Raw genomic sequence first — 26,140 nt, forward strand, 5'->3', positions numbered from 1 at the left:
CTATGAGAAGCATTCTATACCTCTGGAGACTTTTTTCTGACTCTTTTCTTTTTCATAAATTTAAAGAAAGAAACTCTTCTCCACTACTACATTAATAGATGCAAATACTCAATTTACTTAACTCACTTTTAATTTTCTCTTCTTTCGGTAATTTATTCATTGTATGGGAAACCTAATCACTGAAAGCATTAGGCATGAAAGTTGGTTGTCTTAAGTTCTGCATATTATGAATAAGGCATAGCAGGGCTGTTAATGGCTATAGCTAGGAATAGCCATTTTGAAATTAACTAATTAAAGATTTCATTTGCACTTCTCTACAAATGAGTGTTTCCACTTTAGGTAATTATATATCTCTGACTTGGAAATTAATGTGGAAAAACTAGATGGTTAACCCAAATTTGAACAATTAAACTTATCTACATATGAGATAGAAATGATAATATAACAGATATAATCAGAAATGGTTATGAATTGAAAATGATCATACTGAATGTTTCTGTACTCAATCAGATATAAGCTATTTCCCTATAATGCTGTTATGCCATGTAATAGTAAATAGTAGTAGTAGTAAAGAGTAATAGTGCATTGTTAACTAAATTGTTACCAAAAAACAAAGTTAGCATCAAATGTTTCATCTCTAAAATCTTAAAAGATTTTAGAAATTCAAGGATATAAGTCTCATAGACTTTGTAAGTTTCTTCTTTTTTTAGATAAACAGGCACTTGCTGAGATTTGATTTTGTGCTTAGACGATCAGATGGTGATTTTAGCTGGAAGAAATTTGTGAATGATGATGTTTAAGAATCATATCTGAATGAGGTGCTGAAAGTCTGGATTATATCATATTATACTATAGTTATTATATGTTAAGAAAGAGGAATGATACAAGGGTACAATTTTTACCCCAATAATGTTATTTTTAAGTCTATGTCATCTTATATTAAGAGTTTTATCAATTTTTATTTCTATGTTCTTAGCAGTATTACCTGTTAGTAAAATATATTTGGAATGTATTCTTTATTAGAAAACCATTTTTATTTTAATTTTCTACTGTAACTTTAATTATATGTATATTAAATATTTGAAGTTATATAAAACATGTTATATATATGCTTTATTTTTATCCAAACTTTCCAATAGATTTTTCTCCTCCTCTTCCTCCTTCTCCTCCTCCTTCTTTTTCTCCTTCTTTGTTGCTTTCAATTCTATTAATGACATTTTCTTTACTCTTTTTCCTTTCTTCTCTCTACTGGTTCCAATAATATAATAACATAAATAATAGTATTAATAATAGATAACAGGGGAACAGAGTACTATTCTAAGAGACTTTATAGGTTACATAATTTCATTATTAAAATAACTCTGTATTGTAAGCACTTTTGATATCTTACCCTTATATTTTGATGAGAAAATAAGCACAGTTTACAGGGCTAAGCTATCCCTACAAAGAAGGCTGCTCTATTCCTGCCATAACAAACTTTAAGAACACCTCAAAAGGATCAAACTACACTCTAAGTAGTGTAACTGCCTGCCCACCCTCCCTGGAAAAAGACCATATCACACTTTCATAAAAGAAAAGAAAATGTAACTATTAAGCAACATACTATTAACAATATCCATCTCCTGGTCAAACATTACTAGATATAAAAATAAGCCAAATAATTTGACCTATGACCAGAAAAAAAGAAATTAGTCAATAGAAAAAAAGATTTAACAATGATAGAGATGACCAGATGGCTGACAAAGAATTGAAGAATCCTGCCTTAAATATACTGAAGTGTTCAGAGAATATTGTTTTAGAGGTTTCAGGATACAGCACACATTTGCCATGCTTTTGGCTGGCCTAGATTCCAGTGTTGTACCTGTTACTATGAAGACCTGTGAAATGCAATTGCAACCCCTCTTCTAGATGCCACATATTATTCTAAGTTAAAAGGGCGCTGACATATAGAGCCCATGTGTCTGGGTATCTGATTCTCCTGAATTGAGGTCTAATCAATCATGTCTGTCTTGGTGGTTTAGAATATCTTTAAGCAAATACTGTCTGTTTTCTAGGGTCTTCACTGATACAGTTGTCTTGAATTACCATATCTACCCTTCCTGAAAGTAGAGAGCTAGCTTTGTATTTTAATAGATATATTTGATTTTAGAAGGCTGAAAGTTACTAATTTAACTACCCACAGCCACCAAATAAAAGGAACTTAGAATGCTTTAAACCAAATAATCCCTTCCGTTCCAGTATTTTATTTTTATTACCTTGTTTTTTCACTCCATAAGTGGATGTCAACAATTCTCTGTATTTGCTTATACAATTATTAATAAGTACAAGTAATTTAGCTGCCGTTCTTTCTAGCATCTTACTCCTCACTTCTGAGTTTAATTTTTTATTCTTACATACTTATCTTTATTAAATTAAAGAATAACAGAAAACAGTAAAGTGCACAAGTATAATATTTTTGCATACATAGCTTAATGATGTTTTTATATGTTTACAGCCATATGTCATTCACTCTGAAAGCATATAGAACATTTCTATATTTCATATGGTGTCTTAAAACTTTTTAAAATCTATCCTTCAGAAGTATCTATTATTCCTACTTTTCTCATCATTGATTAATCCAATAGTCCATATTGGTTAATGGCATTGATCAATTCATCTATGTACCTACTCCAGATATTTTTGCCTGCTTATTCTATCATCTCCAAAAATTTTCAGGTATGAATATAGATTTGTCTGTTTCTCTTGTTAGTTCTATAATTTTTGTCATATATATTTTAAGATATATTTTTAAATACTTATTTAGTATAGTTATATCATTCTGTTTACTTGACTACTTATTATTATGTTTGTATTTAATTTTTCTGAATGGTTTAGTGATTCTTCTGTTTGTTTTGGTTTCAGGTATTGACTATGGTGTTTTAGCAGTTTTTTCCTCCTTTTCTTAGGTTTTATTGTTTCATTTTGCCTGATCTTTATCCTGCTTCTTTTGCTGAGCTTCTGAAACATGTGGGTAGATAGCCTTAATGATTTTTAAAAATCTTAATAATTGTGTTCAATATTGATTCCGCTCTGTTTTGTTCTCTCTCCTTTATTTGAGACTTAAGTCCATGTTTATTCAACCCTATTGTGTTTTATGTTTTAATTATTATTGATTCACTGTTTGGATAATTTCTATCTTGAAGTTTACTAGCCCAGTCTTCTGCTGTGTCCAATTTACTATTGAATGCAACCAATCAGTTGAGAAATAAAGTTGCTAATCTTTTTAAATCAATAGAGAACCTCAACAGTAAAGTTCAACAAACAGAAGAAAAAACAGCTACAATCAAAGTTATACTAATAGCGATAATGCAAACTGAAGAACAGAGAGAAAAAAATGAAGAAAAATAGAGCCCCAGGAAAATTTGGGATACCATTAAGTTCACCAATATATATGCATAAGGAAAGGACCAGCAGGAGAAGAGAGAAAGGAGAAGAAATATTTTTCAAAGAAATAATGGCTGAACACTTCCCTATTTTATTTAAAAAAAACAATAATCTACCCATTCAGAAAATTCAACAAACTACAAGACCCAAAGAGATTCACAAATAGACCTATGATAGTAAAAATATTGAAAGTCAAAGACCAGGAGAAAATCTGAAATGCAACAAGAAAACGATAACTTGTTTCTTACAAGTAAACCTCAATAAGATTAACAGCTGATTTTTCAGTAGAAACATTGAAGGTAAGAAAACTGTGGGATAACATATTTTTATTGCTCATTTAAAAATAACTATTAACCAAGAATCCTATGTAGTTATTTTTTGAAAGTGAAAGTAAAATAAGGACTTTTCAAGATGAAAAAAACGGATTATATGTGTTGCTAATAAACACGCCTTACAAAAAATACTAACAGATGTTAAACAGGTTGAAAGCAAGAGAAAATAACTCAAATCCACATTTGAATAAAAGCATTGGTTAATAAAATGTAATCACATAATTGTAAAAGACAGTTCGATTCATTTTTCTCCTTGCTTTTCTCAATTTATTTCAAAAGAAATTAAATAAAATTATATGTATATAATTTCTTGTTGGGTCTGTAGAAATACAACATATGTGCAACATGTTTGCAAATGACAGAACAAAAGAGGTAGTTAAAATGAGCAAAGTGTTATTTTACTAAGGAAATGACAAGAGATAAAAATGTATTTTTAAATGTGAGAGTGAAACACTGATAAATGTTAAACATAAACTAATAGATGGAAGAGGATAAAAAGAATAGAGATACATAATTATAATGTTTTCATACATCAATGGAACTAATATAATATGAAGTTTATTTTGATAAATTAACATGGTATAAATTAATATGATAAAGTAATATGATAAATTAATAAATAAGATGTAATTTAATTAATATCATTAATAAATATAGTAAATATAGTTAATAAATATAGTGAAAAATAAAGATATTAAAATCTGCATTAGAAAATATTTGTTTTATGTAACAAAAAATAGTAAAGGAAGAACAGTGGAAGGTAAATCATGTAGAAAGTAAAAAGTAGAATATCAGATATAAATACAGCTATATCAATAGCACTAAATTTTTAACCTGTATCAGTAATAATATTACTGATAAACAAAATAAATAATTCCACAAAAAGATAAAAATTGTCAGGCTGGATTTTCTAAAAACCAAGCAATTCAACTATATACTATCTATAGGAGACACAAGAGAGTCAAAGGAACAAATACATGAATGGGAAAGATATATTATTTAAAACGTAAGCATAAGAAAGCTGGAGTAGCTATAGTAATCAGAAAAGGTAGACTTGGTATGGGCTGAATTATGTCCCACACCATGCGCTACCCAAAAAATCACATTTTAAAGCCCTAAACCTGTCATTTTACAATTACTGTATTTGGAGCTAAGCCTTTACAGAGATGGTTAAGTTAAAATGAGCCCTTTTGGATGGTGCTAATTTAAGCTGACCGGTGTCCTTATGAAAAGAGGAAATGGTAAACACAGAGAAACACCAGGCATATATGTGATCAGGAGACACCATGTGAGTACATTTCAAGAAAGTGACCAACTCCAAGCTAAGGAAAGAGCCCTTAGAAGACACTAAAGTTGCTAAGACCTTAATTTTGGACTCGTAGCTTCCATAACTGTGAGAAAATAATTGTATATTTTTACAGCCTCTTATTTTGTGGTATTTTTTTAGAGCATCCCTAGAAAATGAAGGCAAGGCTTTAAAACAGAAGTATTATTAAGGATAAAGAGGGATATTATATAAAGCTAAAATGGTCAGCAAATCTGGAAGACATAACAATTATAAACATGCATGCACCTAATGAGAGGTTACCAAAATACATGAAACAAAAACTGACAAAGGGGAAAAGAGACAATTCAACAATAATCATTGGAGACTTTCATACCCAACTTTCAATAATGAATGGAAAAACTAGAACGTTTAAAAATGAAATCGAAGACTTGAGCAGTACTATAAACCAACTAGACCTAACAGACACCTGTGAAACACCCCACCCCAAAACAGGCTGGACGTTATTTTTAAGTGCACGTTCTCCAAGATAGACCATGTGTTAGGTTACAAAACAAACTGCAGTAAATTTAAGAGGTTAGAAACAGTTAAAAGAATGTCTTCTGATCACAGTGGAATTAAATTAGAAATGACGTTTTTGTTTGTTTTCTCAAAGTCTGATGCGTTGGCAGGAATGTAGGGGAATGACATAAATAAAGCTTCACAATCAGGAATATTAACGTTTCCAACCACATGCATCAGTAACAAAATATTACTTTTGAGAGTTTACTCTAGCAAACACCCAATGCATGTGTTTTTTTTTTTTTTTTGTAATACAGAAAAAATAAAAGTATTTTAATTTGCTAAATTTAGGGAACTGCAGAAATATACTGATTTTTACACATTGGATAGAAATCCCACAAAGCAGCTAATGAATGCACTTTATATAAACATATCAACACAAACAAATCCTACAACAATGTTGAGGGAAAATGGCAATTTGCAGAAGAATATGCACAGTATCATACCATTTGCATTATTTCAAGAGATTTGTATATTTACATATATATATACACACACATATATACACACACACACATATATATATATATATATACACACACACACACACACACCCCATTATTAAGTTAAAATCATGGATGGCAATGATGGGCACAAAATTTTGCTGGAAAAGTATGGAGATTGTGGTAGTTAGCTGTATCAGAGATATGGAAAAAAGAGACAACAAATTATATACATATATATAAAAATAAAATATATATTTTCCAAAATATTAAATTTAGGCCTAGGAAGCTAACAGTCTATTTTATAATTTCCTGTTTTTAATATGTTGGAAATGTTTTCTTACAAATGGAGAAGAAAGGATTTTCAGTTGGAAGGACATCTAAATATTCAATTGGTTTGACATTTCCCAATTTTCTTGAAGAGGTAAATCTGATTTTAAAAGAATGCTAAGAGGTTATGATATAATAAAATGTGTTTTCATATAGAATTTTTAGACATTTTAGCAATTATAGAAAACATACTCTCTTTGATTAATCGAAATCCAGAACACTCAGTCATTCAAATGTAAAATTTTTTCAAAACTGAAATATCTTTTAGTCTAAAACTTTTATTACATCTTGAGATTTCAGTAGCCTATTAAAAAGGTTAATGAAGAGACACGCTTTTCTATTTATCACTTAATTAACTTTAAGGTGCTTTAATTTTAAGTTGTTACAATGTGAGCATCATACCAAATATACAATGTATTTTCTACTAGTACTGTATTAGAATAAAATGATAATGGATAACGGTGACAACTGATACTTGCCCCAGTGCATAAGTCATACTTCGTCCTGTTACTGATAATTTATTAATAATTAGAATTACAGAATATGAAGTGATGTAGGTCCCTATTTGTAAAAGACATTTTGCTACATTATTTTTTATACTTAAAAAGCTATGGTAAATGTAGTCCTATGTTAAGTGCATGTAGATAATGGCAACATGGTATGTTAAATAAATGTGTGAAGGGATGAAAAGATGCCATTTATGAAACAAAAAAGTCAGAAATATTTGTTTATACACATGAAAAGGAAAACACGAATACATTTGACTATATAAAAGTTAAACAAGCTGAAATTTAAGCTACAGAATGAGCTGTAATCTGTAAAACTGTAATCTAGATTGCACATAGAGAACACACTTATATGATCTAAAATGTTGTATTGTAAAAAAGGAAACCTGGCCAGGTGGGGTGGCTCATGCCTATAATCCCAGCACTTTGGGAGGCTGAGGTGGGTGGATTGCTGTAGGTCAGGACTTCAAGACCAGCCTGGGTAACATGGTGAAATCCCGTGTCTACTAAAAATATAAAAATTAACTGGGTGTGGTTGCATGCACCTGTAATCCCAGCTACTCGGGAGGCTGAGGCAGGAGAATCGCTTGAACCCGAGAGGTGGAGGTTGCAGCCAGCCAAGATGCACTCCAGCCTGGGCGACAGAGTAAGACTCTGTCTCAAAGAAAAAAGAAACAAAAGAAAAAAAGAAAACCCAACAGAAAAACATGTGCAAAGGATGTGAAGACGTTTAGTAAAAACAGTAACAAACAATACAACAGTTAAAAAACACTCAATGTCCAATTCACAGCCGTGGGGATAGCCATATGCTGCGTTTCTAACACATGAGACTTCTCTTCTGAAATAAAAAGACAAAATGGAGTTACAAAGACTCTCTGACTAGACCTGAGGCTGGTTCCTCTCAGCCTTCTTCTCTACTAGGCCTCAACCTTGACCTGTGGAAACTGTAGGCTCTTCGTACAAATAATTTAGCTCCCACTATCCCATTAAAAAGCATGAACAATTTTCTAACAGCTCAGTACTGCATCCCCAGGATGACGACTGCAACTTCTGTAAGTTCCTGCCTCAGAAATCTCAAGGCTGCTGGAAGAATTTGCTATTTTGTTCCATCGACATCTAGAGAAAGGGCCCCAATCTCCTGCCCTCTGTGGAGGGCAGTAGCCTAATTTCACAGAGGCCCAGTTAACAAACCCAGATGGGTTTCACTAGGACTCATACCATGTTCTTGATTTTTGTAAATGTCTGCTTCCCTGGCTCTGCTAAGGCCTCCACAGATCCTGCTTCCAATGCCCTCTTACCTTAGAAGTACCCAATTCCCTCTGCACACATAGAAACTTAATTCAGTTCAAAAGCATCTTCTTCCCTATTGCAACAGTTCATTACTGATTAAAATCTGCCCTTACCACTTTAGTGTCCAGTTTTGTTTATCTTTGATAACGGTGAAGAGATTTTTATGTTGTCTTGATGTTTAAACTTGACCTTTTCAGCCTCTTGCCTCCTGGAATGTGACAAAATGCTTGAAGAAACTGGAGCCAGGCTGGATCCACAAGGATGAAAGTCACTTGCTAAGGACAGCATTGAAGGAAGAAAGAAATAGCCTAGATCTTTGATAATGTCCTCAATTAATGACCTCTGAGGAGTAATTGGACTGGCTACTTTTAGATTATTTGTTGCATAATAATAATAATAATAACCCTTTATTCAAGCAAGTCATTACAGCTGAATTTCTATATTTACAATGAAAAACAAAGTTACCTAATATACTTTGTTCTAATTATGCAACTTAATTATTACATGATGTTGAAAAAATTTCTATAAAAGTGAGGGAATTGGAACATGTTACTTAACAGTGTCCCCTCAGTTCTGAAATTCTACTAACCATACAAATATTCTGACTCTAAAGACTTTTGAACTGTTCAGGGCAATATTAGAGATTATACTGATGAATAAAGACTCCTAGTAACTTGCCTGTGTCTTTCAAGAACTTGGAAAGTTTGTGATATTTTTCAAGTAGACACTTCATCTGCTGATATCTACCTATAATGTCAGAGCCATTAGAAATCTAACTATGCGTTTAACTCAATAGTTTTGTATTTATCATTCCCATTACCTGTTGACTTCCTTAACTTTCACTGAGTGTGACAATCTGTTGGAAATCTCACAATTAGTTTTGTATATGCTGTATTTGCTAAGTTTACTTCAAGGCATTTACACCTGAAGACAGACTCTCAGAAACAGACATAGACAGGACATTTCTTATAGTTCATATGCATAGTCAAACAAAACTAGGTTTTGGGGGCAGGATAGATAGATAGAGAGAGAGAGAGAGAGAGAGAGATTTTTTGAGTCTCACTCTGTCTTCCAGACTGGGGTGCAATGGTGAGATCTTAGCTCACTGGAACCTCTGCTGTTCAGGTTCAAGCAATTCTCCTGTCTCAGCCTCCTGAGTAGCTGGGACTACAGATGCGCATCACCACACTTGGCTAGTTTTTGTATTTTTAGTAGAGACAGGATTTCACCATATTGGTCAGGCTGGTCTCAAACTCCTGACTTCAAGTCATCTACCTGCCTGGGCCTCCCAAAGTTCTAGGATTATAGACGCGAGCCACCGCACCTGGCTGAATATATTTTTAAAATATTAACTAATGCATATATATACTTATTTTTGTCTTAGAGACTCCTTTTTTGTTGTCTCAGCACTTATTCCCACTTTGATACTCTAAAGAAAATTTAGATGAGCCCAGCTTTGTAATGAATCTTTGAGAAAAGCCTTGTGAAAGAGCTGGAGATACATCAAGGTCAGAAATAGAGACACACCCAAAATATATGGGAGGAAGAAATGCAGAGGACTTGAAGCAAGTGGACATGTGGTGCAATTTAGAAAGAAAAGACCCAGAAAAGACATGTAGATTTCTAGTGGCTTGGCAATTTAAAAATGATGGAACATTTCCTTGGGTGGAATTCAAAATGGAATAACAACACTAATCCCTAAAATAAAAAAAAGAACTTGAAAAAAAGTGTTCCATGATTGCCATTTTAAACTAGTCATTTATTGACAATGTGCAAATCAAATTATTTCAAATTGATATTTATTTTATGTACGGTCTTCCTTTACTGATGGCATGAACACATGCTTCCTTGATGACATTTGTAGAAGCATTTCATGACACTCCACAGACAGAGCTCAGCGGAATGAGGCCCAGAGAGGGAAAAGTGGGGACTTGAGTCATGGAATGCACAGCCAGGACTGGACAGGCCAGGAACTTGAACCCAGAATTGCCTGATTCTAACATCCACTTTTCTACGCTCTTCAATTCTTTCGCTATCAAAGTAATTGCAACGTCATAATTTTATGGTAAAGGCAAACTTGGAAATATGAGATACATGTAGTGCTCTTTTCAGAAAAGAACAAATGGGAAAAGCAGATGTTGAAGTTTCTAACCTGAAACCAGATGGAAGAAAAGTCAGAGTGAAGGAATGCAAAGGGTTTCAGCAAATGAAGAAGGGGATAAAATCAACCCATGACCCCAAACTCCAAGAATTTTGGCCAAGAATTCTGTCTGTCTGTTTGTTTGTTTGTTTGGAATGCAGTGGCACCATCTCGGCTCACTGTAAACTCTGCTTTCCGGGTTCTAGTGATTCTCATGCCTCAGCCTCCCTAAGTAGCTGGGATTACAGGCATCCGCAACCACACCTGGCTAATTTTTGTATTATTAGTAGAGATGGGGTTTTGCCATGTTGGTCAGACTGGTCTCAAACTCCTGACCGCAGGCGATTTGCCCAACTCAGCCTCCCAAAGTGCTGCGATTACAGGAATAAGCCACCACGCCTGGCCAAGAATAATTTTCTACAGCATATTACACCTCTGGAAATATTGAAACAAAGTTTGCTTCATTTCAAAATCAAAATCTCTCCAGCTTATTATTTCTCAAAATATTTTTCATTGTAAACGATCTCTATAAAACTATCACCTGGTGGCCAACATGACTGAAAAATACTGTATGCTATACTAATCCATCCTACCTTATACATTTCCAGTGGAATTACAAATACAAGACACTGAGCCAACATAAGTTAAAGAAACTTGTATACTTTAACATCTTTAGAATGGCTCTTAGCCTGTATAACTAGTGCGTCATTGTGCAAAATTTGGGAAATCTCTCAGGAACTTACTTTTCTATGGTTATTTCTAGGTCCTTGTGGGAGGAGTAAACGCTACACAATAATTTAGAACAGAATCAAGCTGAGGGATATATGTTATATATTATCAGAATAGTTCACAAAATGTAATTGGGATGCAAATAAGAAAAGTGTTTCTAAGTAAAAACACTAATTCTCAATCTAAATAAGAAAGAAAAGCTAAGAATTGAAAATAATAAAATAAAATGGCTAAAGGGCAGTCTACCATAACTGGAATTTTTTAAAGAACAAAAAATGCTAACATTTCATATTTAGCACATGTTCTAAAATAAATTTGCCTTGAGTGAGATAATTAGAATGGTTTGCATGGTAATATTATTTTCCAGTGGTTCAAATTGTTCAGGGTAATTTGTATATCCCGTTAATATCTATTTGTGTAGTTGAATTGTTCATTAGTGGTAGATCACCCTTTTGCTGCATTTGAAAATGTAAACCACCAATCACTGTTGGTGTGCACACCCATTAGACTGTGCTTAGTCAACTCACTGTTACCAATATGACATATATATATGTGTATATATATATATATAGTGTACATATACATGTGCTATATATATATGATTTCTAGTTAATGAAATTCTTTCCTTAGTATAGAAGTATGCCTTGGAATATTCTCAGTTATCTAAGACTCCAAACAAACTAAAAAGCAAAGCAATCCATTTAACAACATTGAACATTTCTTTTTGGATTCAAAAATTGATCCTAAACCACCTTTCAGTGATTTAGGGTTATTCTGATAAGTAAGCATTATGATGCAGTTAGCACATCTATTCTTTGAAATGTATTTTTAGATGCTGTATTGAAGTCAATTTATATAAACTATTTTTTTAAGTTTTAGCTTTTACATTTTCAGATTGAAAAGCAATAGATTTTCCAACCTCTTAAGTGCTCAATTTCTGAACTTCCTTTTTTCCCTGTTATGCTTGCAAACAGTCAAATGCTTTTTTTGAACTTCTCTGTTCTTCTCTGTCCATTGTCAAATGAAGTCAGCAGAAACCAACATACACCACTAATGTTTGGTTTTCAACCTCTTCTACACCTTAAAATGTATCACGCTCATTGTTGGCTTTCGGAGTTGCTGAGGGCAATGTCATGTTTAGCTGCTGCTGAAAATGGATCACTTTTCCTACACTTAACCTAACTAGTTTCCTTGGTACCAGTAATTTGACTGCTAAGCTAATGCCACATGTTTTATTTATTTATGGCAGCAACTCTTTTCTAGGTACCAATTTCTCTATTAATCAAGATAGGTTATGCTGAAGTTGCACTCCAACATTATTAGTATTTTAACATGATAAACATTTATTTCTAAGAAAAGCCTCTAACATGAAAGATAAAGACCAAAAATCAAACTGAAATACATCAAAGTGGAAAAAATAGATACTATGCAAGGAAAAGAAGAAAGTCTCAAAAAATAATCATTAAGGAAGTCAAAGAGATTTGAAGGTATAACAACCATGAAGCAAGAATGAAAGTTCATGAGTTTAAACATTAAAAATGCTTAACCATTGAACTCTTTAAACATTAACAATTGGCTTTTTCTCAGCTTCGTTTTTTTCACATGTTTTTCCAGCATAGTGTTTACATTTCAATTCGTTCTATGATAAAGATTAATATGCTCTCCAAAAAGGTATAATCTAGCCAAGAAAATTTAAGTAGGTAGAATTTCAGAAAGTTAGATTGAGCTTTATTAAAAACAAAAAAAAAACACTAAATTCGGCGGTACAGACCTTAAAGGAAATAGAATAATGACAACACATAGACAGATCAATATAACTAGAAGCCTTTATGTAGTAGATGGGAAATTACATGTTTTGTATTTAGCATATATTTATTGATTGGCAGCTAGATGTTTGGCTAGCTGGGTACTGGAAATGCAAAGTGAAGATGGAAAAAGAAAACCAATAACTCTGGTCTCCAGTAATTTAGATGAAGAGAAAACATTTAAACAAATAAAAGTACGTGCATGTGATTTGGGTGTAATAGGTGCTGTTCTAGTTACTCAGGCTTTCAGTATGAGAGTAATTTGACACAATAAAAAGAGAAATAAGGGTAATTACTATTTGGAAAATAAACCAAGCCAAAGCATGGTTGCAGACATCAGTGTGATGTGACTTTGAACAATGAGGAATCTCTCAGGCAAAAGTAGAGAACAGGAGACATCACATTTACTCTAGAAAAAAATAAATAAATAAATAAAGACAATTGTTAAGGGCATCAAATATCAGGATGAGAATCAGGCTTCCTTCTATAAACACAGACGACATAAAATGTTTTTGAACAAATTGGATTTAGAAACTGACACACTGTCTTATCAATTTAATCAATGGCAAGTTTTTAGTGAAAAATGTTTTAAATAACAGATTATTTTTAATTATCCAAATACTGTTTAAATCTGCTTTTGATTACATGTATTCATAAACAGAGAAAAAAATCTCTTTTCAACAAATAGATAAAAAAATAAAGAAAGGTAGGTTAATATACTGAAAAGGTTATTCGTTTATATATACTTTCAATGTGTGTTCAACCAGCAGTTGAAGCCAGCATGTTTTTGAGCCTTAGAAATTATTAGTGTGAACCCAGGAGGTGGAGCTTGCAGTGAGCCGAGATCGAGCCACTGCACACCAGCCTGGGTGACTGAGCAAGACTCCGTCTCAAAAAAAAAAAAAAAGAAATGATTAGTGTTTCCTATTCAGAACCTTGTGTTTATAAAATGAAGAAAATAATACCCAACTATTAGATTTGCTTCGAAAACTAAGCAAAGATGAATGACACATTACAATATTAGCAAAAAAGTATGCCTCTTTCTTTAAAGAAAGGTGACTTTCAGAAATAGCCAATGAATCAATTAGGTGTGAGTCAATTTGTCAATTTGTATTTTCACATTCATTTTCTTCTCATAGATTTGATTTAACTGATTAAGCCATAGATTTTAATGGATTGCTAATTATAATGGTATGCATATCATAAGATTCAATTATTAGTTTATTTTTCATATTATAAATGCAATTTGTACTTTGGAAATATCTCATGGAATTGCATAAAATGAAAGTTTCAATTTTATGAATATTTTGTCAGTTAAACCTCTTATCAAAAGAGGAATTCGGTGTGGATATTCTCAGATTAGTTTCTATGCAAACATAAATATCTAAAAATCGTTTACACACATTATTATTATCATACCACATATAACACATGCACATAAAAATAAAAGTCATGACAGTGTAAAATGACATAAATTAAAAGATTAAAAATATTTTGCCTGCCAAAACTTCAATCATATTTATGTTTTAATTTTAAGCTTTATAATTTTTAAGTATTTTGACACTTTATGAATTCTAATGTAACAAATTAATAAATACAAAGCTATAATTATTTTTGGAGATTTATGTATGTGGTTGCACCTATTAATAGTGACTTCTTTTTATTGTTGTGTAATACCCCATTATATAACTATACCTAAAAGTAAAATCTGCATTTTACTACTAACAGATGTTTGAGTCATTTCCAGTTTGGAGCTATCATAATGCAAATATTTTGGAAACTGTTACCACTCATTTCGCTTGGTATATTTCTAGATATGGAATTGAAGATTCATAGAATGTAATATGACAACCTTTAATAACATAGCCAAACCATTTCAGAAAGATTGTACCAATGACTACAAATCCTCACCAGACACTGATATTGTCTGGGTTTTATTTTTTTTTTATCTTGATGTAAACTTGTGTTTGTATAATAATACCTTATGTTCTTGTATTTGCATTTTCCTTATAACTAATGTTAGCCACTGTCTCATGTGTCTTTTGCTCATTTGAATATCCTCTTCTGTACAATGAGTCATCAGATATTTTGCTCAATTTTATATTGGTTTGTAGTAAATTTTGCATGTCATAGACAAGAATCTATTATCATCAAGTATGTAAAATGAAATATAGTTTTTTACTTTCTGATTTATATTCCCATTTTCTTAATATATCAGTTTAATAGAAGTTTATAATTATAATAAATTATATTATCTATCTCATTTTTAATGTCTTATTTTCTTTTCACTTGAAAGTCTAGGATCATAAATTTATTTTCTGTAGTGTACAGGTATTACGTTATATTCTTGGGCCTACAGGGGCATGCATGCTTGTACAAAACTGTATGGATGGCCAAGAAATACCTGATAAAGCTTCAGTCTGACCTTGAGAGCATGTACAACTAAGAACTGATGGGCTAAGGTAGCGTTTTAAACCACCTGAGCCTTGAAGAGGTGTTCTAACCTACATACAGAGTCCCCTAAAACAATGCAGAAATTTTGAGAAAATCTATATACAAGCATTGGCTGAGACTTCAATGGATGCACATTGCAGGGAATACAGCTATATAAAATCAGTCCAAGAAAGATATTAAATAACAACAACAACAGACAGCAAAACCAACAACAACCAACACCTTATGAGCAACAACAAACCCAAAGAATATGCAGAATGTCATTTCCAGAGATGATATATTGTTTTCTAAAATTTCCATGATTTGACAAAAATTATGAGGAATGCAAATGAAAAGAAAAATATGGCCAAGCAAAAATTAATCAATAGCCATTGTCCCTGAGAAAGAAGAGATGTTGAGTTTACTAAACAAATATTTCAAATTAGAGATTATAAATTTATTGAAAATAGTAAAGAAAACCAAGTCTAAAAAATTAAAGAAAAAAATGACAAAAATGCCTCATTAAATATATAAAATAATAAGATGAGATAAAATTATAAAAAGACACAAGTAAAAAATGTGAAGTTGAAAGAAAGAAATTAGTAAAGAGGCTCTTTACTAATAAAGGGAATAAAGACGCAGAAGAAAACATCAGAAGAATTGAAGACAGGTTAACTGAAATGATCAAGACTGAGATACTGACAGAAAACAAACAGCAAAATGGCAGACATGAATTCTACCTTATTGAGAATTACAGAGAAATAAATGGATGGCATACATGATTGGAAACAAGAATGGCACAATGCATTTAAAAACAAACAAAAATTATATGATTCAACTATATACTTCAGATTACAACTCACAAAGTTCAAAAGTAAGATGTTAGAGAAAGATCACACAGATAGTAACGAAAGAAACTGAAACTTCATTGATTTAAGACAAAATAAACTTTAAGCCGAAAATTATTGCTAGAGAAAAGGGGGGAGTTTTATAATGATAAAATAATCCATGGGAAAAATTATTAACACATACATGAAATAAAAAGAGCCCCAATGTGTATTTTAAAAATACCAGAATTCAAGAAAAAAAACAGAAAAACTATAGTAGTTTCAGACTTTAATACCGTTATTTTAATAATGGATAGAATAACTGTCCGGCAGATCAAAAAGGAAATAGATTTAAACAATACCGTTAAACAACTAGCACTCACTGAAATCTATAGAATGCTTCAACAGAAACAAATACACATTTTTCCACTCACACTTGGAATATTTTCCAGGATAGATCATAAGCTAGGCCATTAAAAAAAAAAAAAACTCAATAAAGTTAAACTGATTAAAATAATGGAAAGTATGTTGTACAACAACATAATTAATTAGAAAGTAAAAACAGAGGGAAGAATAGGAAATTAAATAATTATGTAAATTATATAGCTCACAGATAAATAGTCAGTGGGCCTAAAAATATTTAATGTAAGAAATTAGAAAATAATTGAAATGAATGTGAATAAAAACAGTAAATATAATGTCTGAGATGTAGCTAAGCAGTGCTTAGCGGGGATTAATAATGCAAATGACTGTATTTAATAACAAAACAAAATATCAAACAGTAACCTAATTTTTCACCTTCTGAAACTATAAAATGATGAACAAGCTAAACCCAAAGAAGCAGAAGGAAGTAAAAATAAAGATTAGAAGATAGACGGGGGGACTAAAGAGAGAAAAACAACAAAATCAGTAAATCAAATGTTGGTTCTTTAGCATAAACAATTATATTTGATTTGTAAACAGATTAGCTAATAAAAGTAACTCATATTAAAATAAGTGCAAATGAGAGCATCATTGACATTATAGAAATATAAATAATTATAAGAAAATCCTATTAATTATGACAAACAAGAAATAATATAACCTAGATTTTAAAATGTGCTCAGACCTGTAGCAATTTCATTATTGTATTAGCTATTTGAAACCATCTCACAAAGAGCTCAGGCTCAGATATTTTACACTGGTGAAACATTTAATAATGAATTAATACCAATCCTCCACAAACTCTTTTAAAAGTAGAAGAAATTATTTCAACTAATTATATGAAGCCAATATTTTTCTGATACCAAAATTTGCAAAGACATCACAGAAACAGAAAGCTACACACTAATATATCTTTAATATAGACTTGAAAATTCTCAAAACATACTTATATATTGATCTAAGCAATATATAAACAAAGAGTATACACTATAACTAAGTAGAATTTACCCTATCAATACAAGTTCTATTTAAAATCTGAAATGCAATACACAAATTAAAATAATAAAGGGTAGAAACACCCTGATTACTTCAATAAATGCAGAAAAAACATTCAATTAAATCTAAAGCATTTACCATAAAAACAGAACACAGTAGAAATAAATGGGAACTTCCTCAGTTTGATAAAGAGTGTCTACCAAAACCCACAGCTGACATCATACTGACTATTTTTCCACTAATATAAGAAATAAGAAAGATAAGGATGTGTCCTCTTGCTACTTCTAGTCAACATTATAATTGAGATTCTAGCCAGGGTAATTAGACAAGGAGAAGAAATACAAAAGCCATCCAGATTGTGAAAGAAGAAATAAACCTCTCTCTATATGCAGATAGCATGGTCTCGTGTATGGAAAATCATGAGGAATCCACAAAAACTATTCAAATTCATAAACAAGTTGAGCAAAAGTTTGTAGGAAACAAGGTCAATTTACAAAAATGAATTATTTTTCTACACATTGGCAATGTATAACACAAAACTAGAATTAGAAAACAATTCCATTTATAATAGCATTAAACCGATTAAAATACATAGGAATAAATGTAACAAGCATTCCAGGCTTGTACGCTAAGATCTAAAAAATGGACATAAAATAATTAAAATATCTGTACATATGGAAAGACATCCAATTTTTGTGAATCATATTTAATATTGTTAATAGGGCTACACTCACCAAATTGATTAAGAGATTCAACAGAATCCCTATCAAAATCCTAGCTGAATTTTTTTTGCAGAATATGTAAAACTGATGCTAAAATTCCTATGGAAATACAAAGAATCTAGAATAGCCAAACAATCTTGTGAGAAAAGAACAAACAATCTTGTGAGAAAAGAACCTCTTCCAATTTCAAAACTTAACACAAAGCAACATTAATCAAAACAGTGTGGCACTGGCATAAGCATAGGCATGCAGACCAATGAAACTGAATTCATTTCCCAAAAATAAATGCTTGCAGTTATGGTCAATTGACATTTGACAAGGGCAACTAAACATTCTGCGAAGAAAAACAAATAGCCTTTTCAAAAAATGTTGCTTGAAATACTGGATACCCACATGCTCAATAATCCCACAAAGCCAGTCAGGTAAAGCCTTTGTAATTACTACAGTAATATGCCTAAGTAAGATTTTCTTTGTGTTTACTCTTTTTGGTAGAGGTACTTCTAAAACTACTGGCTTAATGTCTTTCTATAGCATTGAACATCTTCTGCATTATTCCTCCAATATTGCTATTGCTCCCTGGGCCTCTTCTGTCCTTATGGGAATTCAGTTAAGCTAAGCTAGACCTTCTGTTTCTTATATTTCAGTTATGCTGTTTGTTCTTCTCTGCTTCCGTATATTTTATTTTTCTGTTTTAGAGTAGACCACTTCTATATTGTTCTTAGAAAAATCTATTGTTAAAAAGACATGAGATTTTACATTTCCATCCAATGAAATTTTACATTCAGGTATCTGAGCCTGAGCTACCAGAATGTCAATTTCTTTCTTTTTATGTAGATTCCAAAATCCTATTCAAAATCTCCAAGTTTTTACAGATTAAGCCTCAATTCTCTGATCATTTTATCATATTATTTAACTCTGAATTATGCAAAATGACTAGCAAGTTAATACCTTTGAATATGCTTTGGTCATTTTTTTTCTTCTTCCTCCACATTGTGTCAGTTGTCATGATATTTACATTATTATTATGCAATTTATCAACAATTTTCTTTTTGGACTGTTTATTTAATAATGTTGAAGAAATGCCTCTTTAGTCTCGAAAGAAATAAAAATTACAGTTTCTTTCCTCTTCTGATCTCTGTTTGAGCATGTGTCTTCCATGTTAAGTTATTCATTGCAGTTCATTGCCATGGCAACCATAATCACTGGAGGCCTATGCAACAGATCTTCCTGGATAAATGCTGGATGAGAACAACGCCTGATTCCACTGGGGATTCCAAGTTTGAAGACAGTAAATCTTGGGCTGGTAGAAGCTATCTTTTCTGCAATGTTCAGGAAGCTTAATTGTAGAATGATACCAGTGACAGAGGAGATTACAGCTAATAGGTGAATAAATAAGTAGAACTGAACATGTAATAAGGGTCCTTAGATTCAGCAATTCACAAATACAGGTCCACCCTGGGACTTCCAAATAAATTGAGTCAAGTCCTTATTATCATGACTATACTTTGAGTTTTTATTGTGTTATGTACGACTAAAGAGTCTGAATTAAAATAAATATGATTTACACTTATATTAGTTGAATTGGGGGTCCTAATATACATTATTGTAATTTAGATGCTACTCACTGCAGAACTAAGTAGTGAGACAGAATATTCTGTACTTCCTTGTCATCCAGTCACTGCTATTCAAAGCAGGTATGACAAGTGTTATAGAATAAATGTGTTAAATTTGTATCACTATAAGGTGATCAAAATGATGTCACAATTTAATTTACTCATAGTTGGACCATTATTTTTTTCCCTTTTTTCTACCAACAACAAATATCAAGCCTTCATTATTTTAGACATGCTCTTTTCTATATGAATATGCATTCTCTTAGAAGATATTTTTTTCTCATCGTCCCTCCTCAGAGTTTCCCTTTTAATAAGCAATTTGTATTTTACATTGGCTGTGTAGGTGTGATACTAAAACTTCTGTTACTGACTTGACCTAAACTATTTTTTCTTGGATTTTGATTTTTTAACTTTTTTTCACGTGGGTAACAAATTAACTGAATTATCAAATAAACAATCATAATGCATTTTAACATTTTATTTGCAATATTTTAGTTAATATGTTTACTTAAATATTTACTTATAAACTTTGCTTTTGATTTACAGTTCTCTAATTGTAATACATTTGTGTGCTTAGGAGCCACTAATGTACTTGTTTCAAATAATCTATTCACAAAAATATGAGCTTCATCCTTTTGTTATTGGTATTGGAAAATACAGTGGTTACCCTATTACTTGGCTAAGAATATTTATTTACCAATACATGAAGCTATCACAGGGGCTGCACATAGATACATATGTGTTCATATTTGCAAATTTTATATTTCTATGCTTTTTATCAATATCATAATCTATGTATGCTTATAAATTATAATTACTTTATATACCCTTCTTTGGAGGTAATTATTAAAGAAAACATCTGAATAGCAAGAAATGAATTTAGTGAATATTTGGCTATTGCATGTCAAGTGCTGTTCGAGGCAACAGGTTCCAGCTGTTAACAGACATAAGTGCTTTCAGAAAGTATACTTTTACTTAGTTGTCTATATCATTAAGATGATTTTTTTTTCATTTTAAAAACATTAGGAGGTAAAAAAAATCTACTTATAATTTTAAGTAAATTTTGTGGAAATATTGTATAGTATTTTACTACTGAAAGAAATGTTCCTGTTAAGAAAAATGGAGCCAGAGAATTGTGGAACAGATATGATTCATCTGTTCATAACCTTAAGGGATTATTCTTTATCTATCTATCTATCTGTCTATCTATCTATCTACCATCTATCTATCTATTTATCTTTCTATCATCTATTTATCTCCATGTGATTATTCCATTTATGTATGTGTAAATATATGTTGTCTCATTTAATTTTATTTTAAAAATTATAAACTATAAGGTGGCATTGTTATATTTATTTTTACATGTAAGGAAGTTATTTGAGATTTTGTACTTTATCCAGGTTATCCAGCTGGTTTCAACACTGTCATTTTAACGAAGATCTCTGTGACTCCAGGTGTATTTTTATAGCCTAGTATGCTGCATGTAGATGAACTGAGATGATATTATTTGAATGTCTGTCTTCTCCAAAACTTATGTTAAAACTTAATTGGCATTGTAACTATAGTAACAGGTGGGACTTTTAAGAGGTCTTTGGGTGGTAAGGGTTCTGCCCTCATGAATGTACAAATGCTATTATCCTGGAATTGGGTTCCTTATGGTGGGAGTGTGTTCTCTGCCTCTTGCTCATTCTCTTTTGCTCTCTTGGCACTTCCACCCTGTGACATCTTCAGCTATGTTATGACACAGTGAGAAGGCCTTTGCCAGAAGCTGGCACCTTGATATTGTACTTTCCAGACTGCTGAACCGTAAGCCAATCAATTTCTGTTCATTGTAAATTATCTAGCCTGTGGTATTCTGTTACATCAGCACAAAATTAACTAAAGCATAGGGGTTCAAAGTATTTTTAATCGAGTTTGAAAGTTGAAATACAAGCTAAATATCTGGAACTGATTATAACATTATCATGTTTCCTGCTTTCTGCCTCTAGGTAGATTAAAATATGAATAAACTTACTTTATTGCCCCAAATACAACTTTTTGTATGTGTCTCATAGTTTCAGGATACAGGTTAAGATAAAACATCATTTAAAATGTTTCATATGATTTGTATCCTATCTTTCTATAGTCTCATTTTTGTTACACCCTCATTAGTACCCTAAGATACAGCAACATTCAGATTTTCTCCGCTTCTTGAACTTTCCATGTTTCTTCTTCAGTTTTAGAAGGTTGTATATGCAGTTCTTTTTGCATGAAACACTATTGTCTCTCCTATTCACCAAGCTAACTCTTAATTGACCATTGAGTCCCAGTTCAATCATTGCCTGAACAGATAATTTTTTCTAAATGTCTAAGGCCAGATTATGTATCCTTTATACATATTTTTATAGCACACTGTATTTTCCTTTCTACTGAATTTATTACTCTGCACTGTGATTGCTAATTTAGTTTTTGTATCATCTGCTTAATCTGAGACTCCAAATTAAGAAAAAATTCTGTTCCTATCTTGCTCAAAATTCATCTCATGTACTGAGTCTTGTATCTGGTTTCAATAGATACTTATTGAATGGTGCAACTGTTCATTTGACAACAGTGGATAATTTATTTTAAATAAGGGCCATCTGAGTGCTAAGCTTCTGAGTAAAAGAGGTAATAGCAATGAATTCTACTCCAAAACATGATTTTCAGAGAAAACTTGTAGGCAGTTTCAGTTGTAAGATTCTATAAATCCTTAGTTTGAGTTTATTGTATTCTGGAACAATTGATATTTCAAATGAATGATTTTATTTATGACTCTCTGTATATATTAAAAATGTCAGGATATTGTGTTCTATGTATATGAAACATATTTCAATTGTACAACATAAGTCTTAGGGTTTGGAGAGTAGAGTATCTTAATTAATTTCATAATAAAATACTGAATCTGTTCCTTTCCTTGTTTTGTTGTGTAATCATGGAAATGTTTTGGTCTGAATAGACACAAAATGTCAATTGCGGCAAAAGGATGTACGTTTTAACCATTTTACCCAAAACAATATCAAGGTTGGATTATATCTCATTTAATTGAGTGTGGTTCTTCGTTCTTTTGTTAGTGGTTGACAACACAGAAAGAAGCTGGCTCACCTAAGACCATTTGTTGTGATCTGATTAAGAAGAGTCAATTCTGAAATCTGCATGTTTTTCAAAATATAAAATTATTTCTGTCCTGGGGCAACATATTCAGAAGGAAAGTGAATTTATGGCACATTTTCAATGAGCAAGAGGAATTTTTCTAATTAACAGGATCACACAAGGAGTGGAAAAAAAATAGTAACATAGTCTGTCAGTAATCAACTAATTTCAATACAAGAGGCAGAGTCATTGATTCTTGTTGCTTATTGTGCACATCTCCAATACTGATGAACTGTAGTGAACTAAACTTCTAATTTATAGCACCCACTCTACAATTCATGACTTTCAGCTCTATTGGAGGAAATCTACTTGCCCAATTTTAGGTTCTATTTTTAGTCAGTAAAATATATTAATGCTGTTGTCATTACTTTGTAACACCTAAATGATATAAATCAGTTTAGTATACAATTACTCTCAGAAGAAAAACATTGTACTTTTTCTTTTTTCTTTGTTAAGAACACATATTTTAAAATAATCTAATAAGAAGTAAAATATGGTATTTATTTAGCAAAAGAAATATTATATCAATGACTTAAAATATTCTTGATTACTGGGAACACTTACAGATTTAAGGTACTTGTGTCATTTTTTAAACTTCTAATAGTTTTTAGCTTTATAATCTACAGAATAGAAAAAAGAATGATAATACCTTCTTAGGATTATACTGAGAATTTAAGGAGCTATGCAGATAAGTACTTAGTATAATGCTTTACACATGGTGAACTCCCAAAACATGCTATTTGCTATAATTGAGATTAAACATTAGGATTGTGTCCTCCCAACCAAAAAAAAGCCCAGGACCAGAAGGATTCACAGTCGAATTCTACCAGAGATAAAGGAGGAGCTGGTACCATTCCTTCTGAAACTATTCCAAACAATAGAAAAAGAGGGATTCCTTCCTAACTCATTTTAGGAGGCCAGCATCATCCTGATACCAAAACCTGCCAGAGACACAACAACAACAAAAAAGAAATTTTCAGGCCAATATCTCTGATGAACATTGATGTGAAAATGCTCAATAAAATACTGGCACACCAAATCCAGCAGCACTTCAAAAAGCTTATCCACCATGGTCAAGTAGGTCTCATACCTGGGATGCAAGGCTGGTTCGACATACCCAAATCAATAAATGTAATCCATCACATAAACAGAACCAGTGAAAAAAACAACATGATTATCTCAATGGATGCAGAAAAGCCCTTCAATAAAATTCACCACCCCTTCATGTTAAAAACTCTCAATAAACTAGATATTGAGGGAACATATCTCAAAATAATAAGAGTTCTTTATAACACAACCATAGCCAATATCATACTGAATGGACAAAAGCTGGAAGCATTCCCTTTGATAACCAGTACAAGACAAGGATGCCCTCTCTCACCACTCCTATTCAACATAGTGTTGGAAGTTCTGGCCGAGCAAATCAGGCAAGAGAAAGAAATAAAGGTATTCAAATAGGAAGAGAAGAAGTCAAATTGTCTATGTTTGCAGATGACATGATTGTATATTTAGAAAATTCCATCTTCTCAGCCCAAAATCTCCTTAAGCTGACAAGCAACTTCAGCGAAGTCTCAGGATACAAAATCAGTGTGCAAAAATCACAATCGTTCCTATATACCAATAATAGAGAGCCAAATCATGAGTGAACTCCCATATACAATTGCTATAAAGAGAATAAAATGCTTGGAATACAGCTTACAAGGCATGTGAAGGACCTCTTCACAGAGAACTACAAACCACTGCTCAAGGAAATAAGAGAGGACACAAACAAATGGAAAAACATTCCATGCTCATGGATGGGAAGAATCAATTGTGTGAAAATGGCCATAATGGCCATACTTCCCAAAGTAATTTATACATTCAATGCTATCCCATCAAGCTACCACTGACTATTTTTTTTTTCTTTACAAAATTAGGAAAAAACTACTTTAAATTTCATATGGAACTAAAAAGGGGGCCACACAGCCAAGACAATCCTAAGCAAAAAGAACAAAGCTGGAGGTATCACATTATCTGACTTCAAACTATACTATAAGGCTACAGTAACCAAAACAGCACGGTACTGGTACCAAAACAGATATATAGACCAATGGAACAGAACAGAGGCCTCAGAAATAATGCCACACATCTACAACCATCTGATCTTTGACAAACCTGACAAAAACAAGCACTAGAGAAAGGATTCCTTATTTAATAAATGATGTTGGGAAAACTAGCTAGCCATATGCAGAAAACTGAAACTGGACCCTTCCTTACACTTTTTACAAAAATTAACTCAAGATGGATTAAAGACTTAAACATAAGACCTGAAACTACAAAAATTCTAGAAGGAAACCTAGGCAATGTCATTCAGGACATAGGCATGGGCAAAGTCTTCATGACTAAACCACCAAAAGCAATGGCAACAAAAGCTAAAATAGACAAATGAGATCTAATTAAACTAAAGAGCTTCTGCACAGCAAAATAAAACTGTCATCATAGTGTACAGGCAACCTGCAAAATGACAGAAAATTTTTGCAATCTATCCGTCTGACAAAGGTCTAATACCCAGAATCCACAAAGATCTTATACAAACTTACAAGATAAAAGCAAGCAACCCATCACAAAGTGGGTGAAGGATGTGAACACACAATTCTCAAAAGAAGATAGTTATACAAACTTTTATACAAAAGTTATACAAATAAAAACAATTATACAAAAGAAGACAGCCAACAAAAATATATATATATATAAAAGCTCATTATCACTCGTCATTAGCAAAATGCAAATCAAAACCATAATGAGATACCATCTCATACAAGTTAGAATGGCCATCATTTAAAAGTCAGGTAACAACAGGTGCTGTAGAGGATGTGGAGAAACAGGAGCACTTTTCCACTGTTGGTGGAAGTGTAAATTAGTTCAACCATTGCGGAAGACAGTGTGGCGATTCCTCAAGGATCTAAAGTCAGAAATACCATTTGACCCAGCAATCCCATTACTGGGTATATACCCAAAGGATTATAAATCATAAATCATAAAGACACACGCACACATACGTGTATTGCAGCACTATTCACAAGAGCAAAGACTTGGAACCAACCCAAATGTCCATCAATGATGGACTGGATAAAG

Source organism: Colobus angolensis, unplaced genomic scaffold, assembly GCF_000951035.1.
Source record: "Colobus angolensis palliatus isolate OR3802 unplaced genomic scaffold, Cang.pa_1.0 Scaffold20, whole genome shotgun sequence".
Classification (NCBI taxonomy): Eukaryota; Metazoa; Chordata; class Mammalia; order Primates; family Cercopithecidae; genus Colobus; species Colobus angolensis.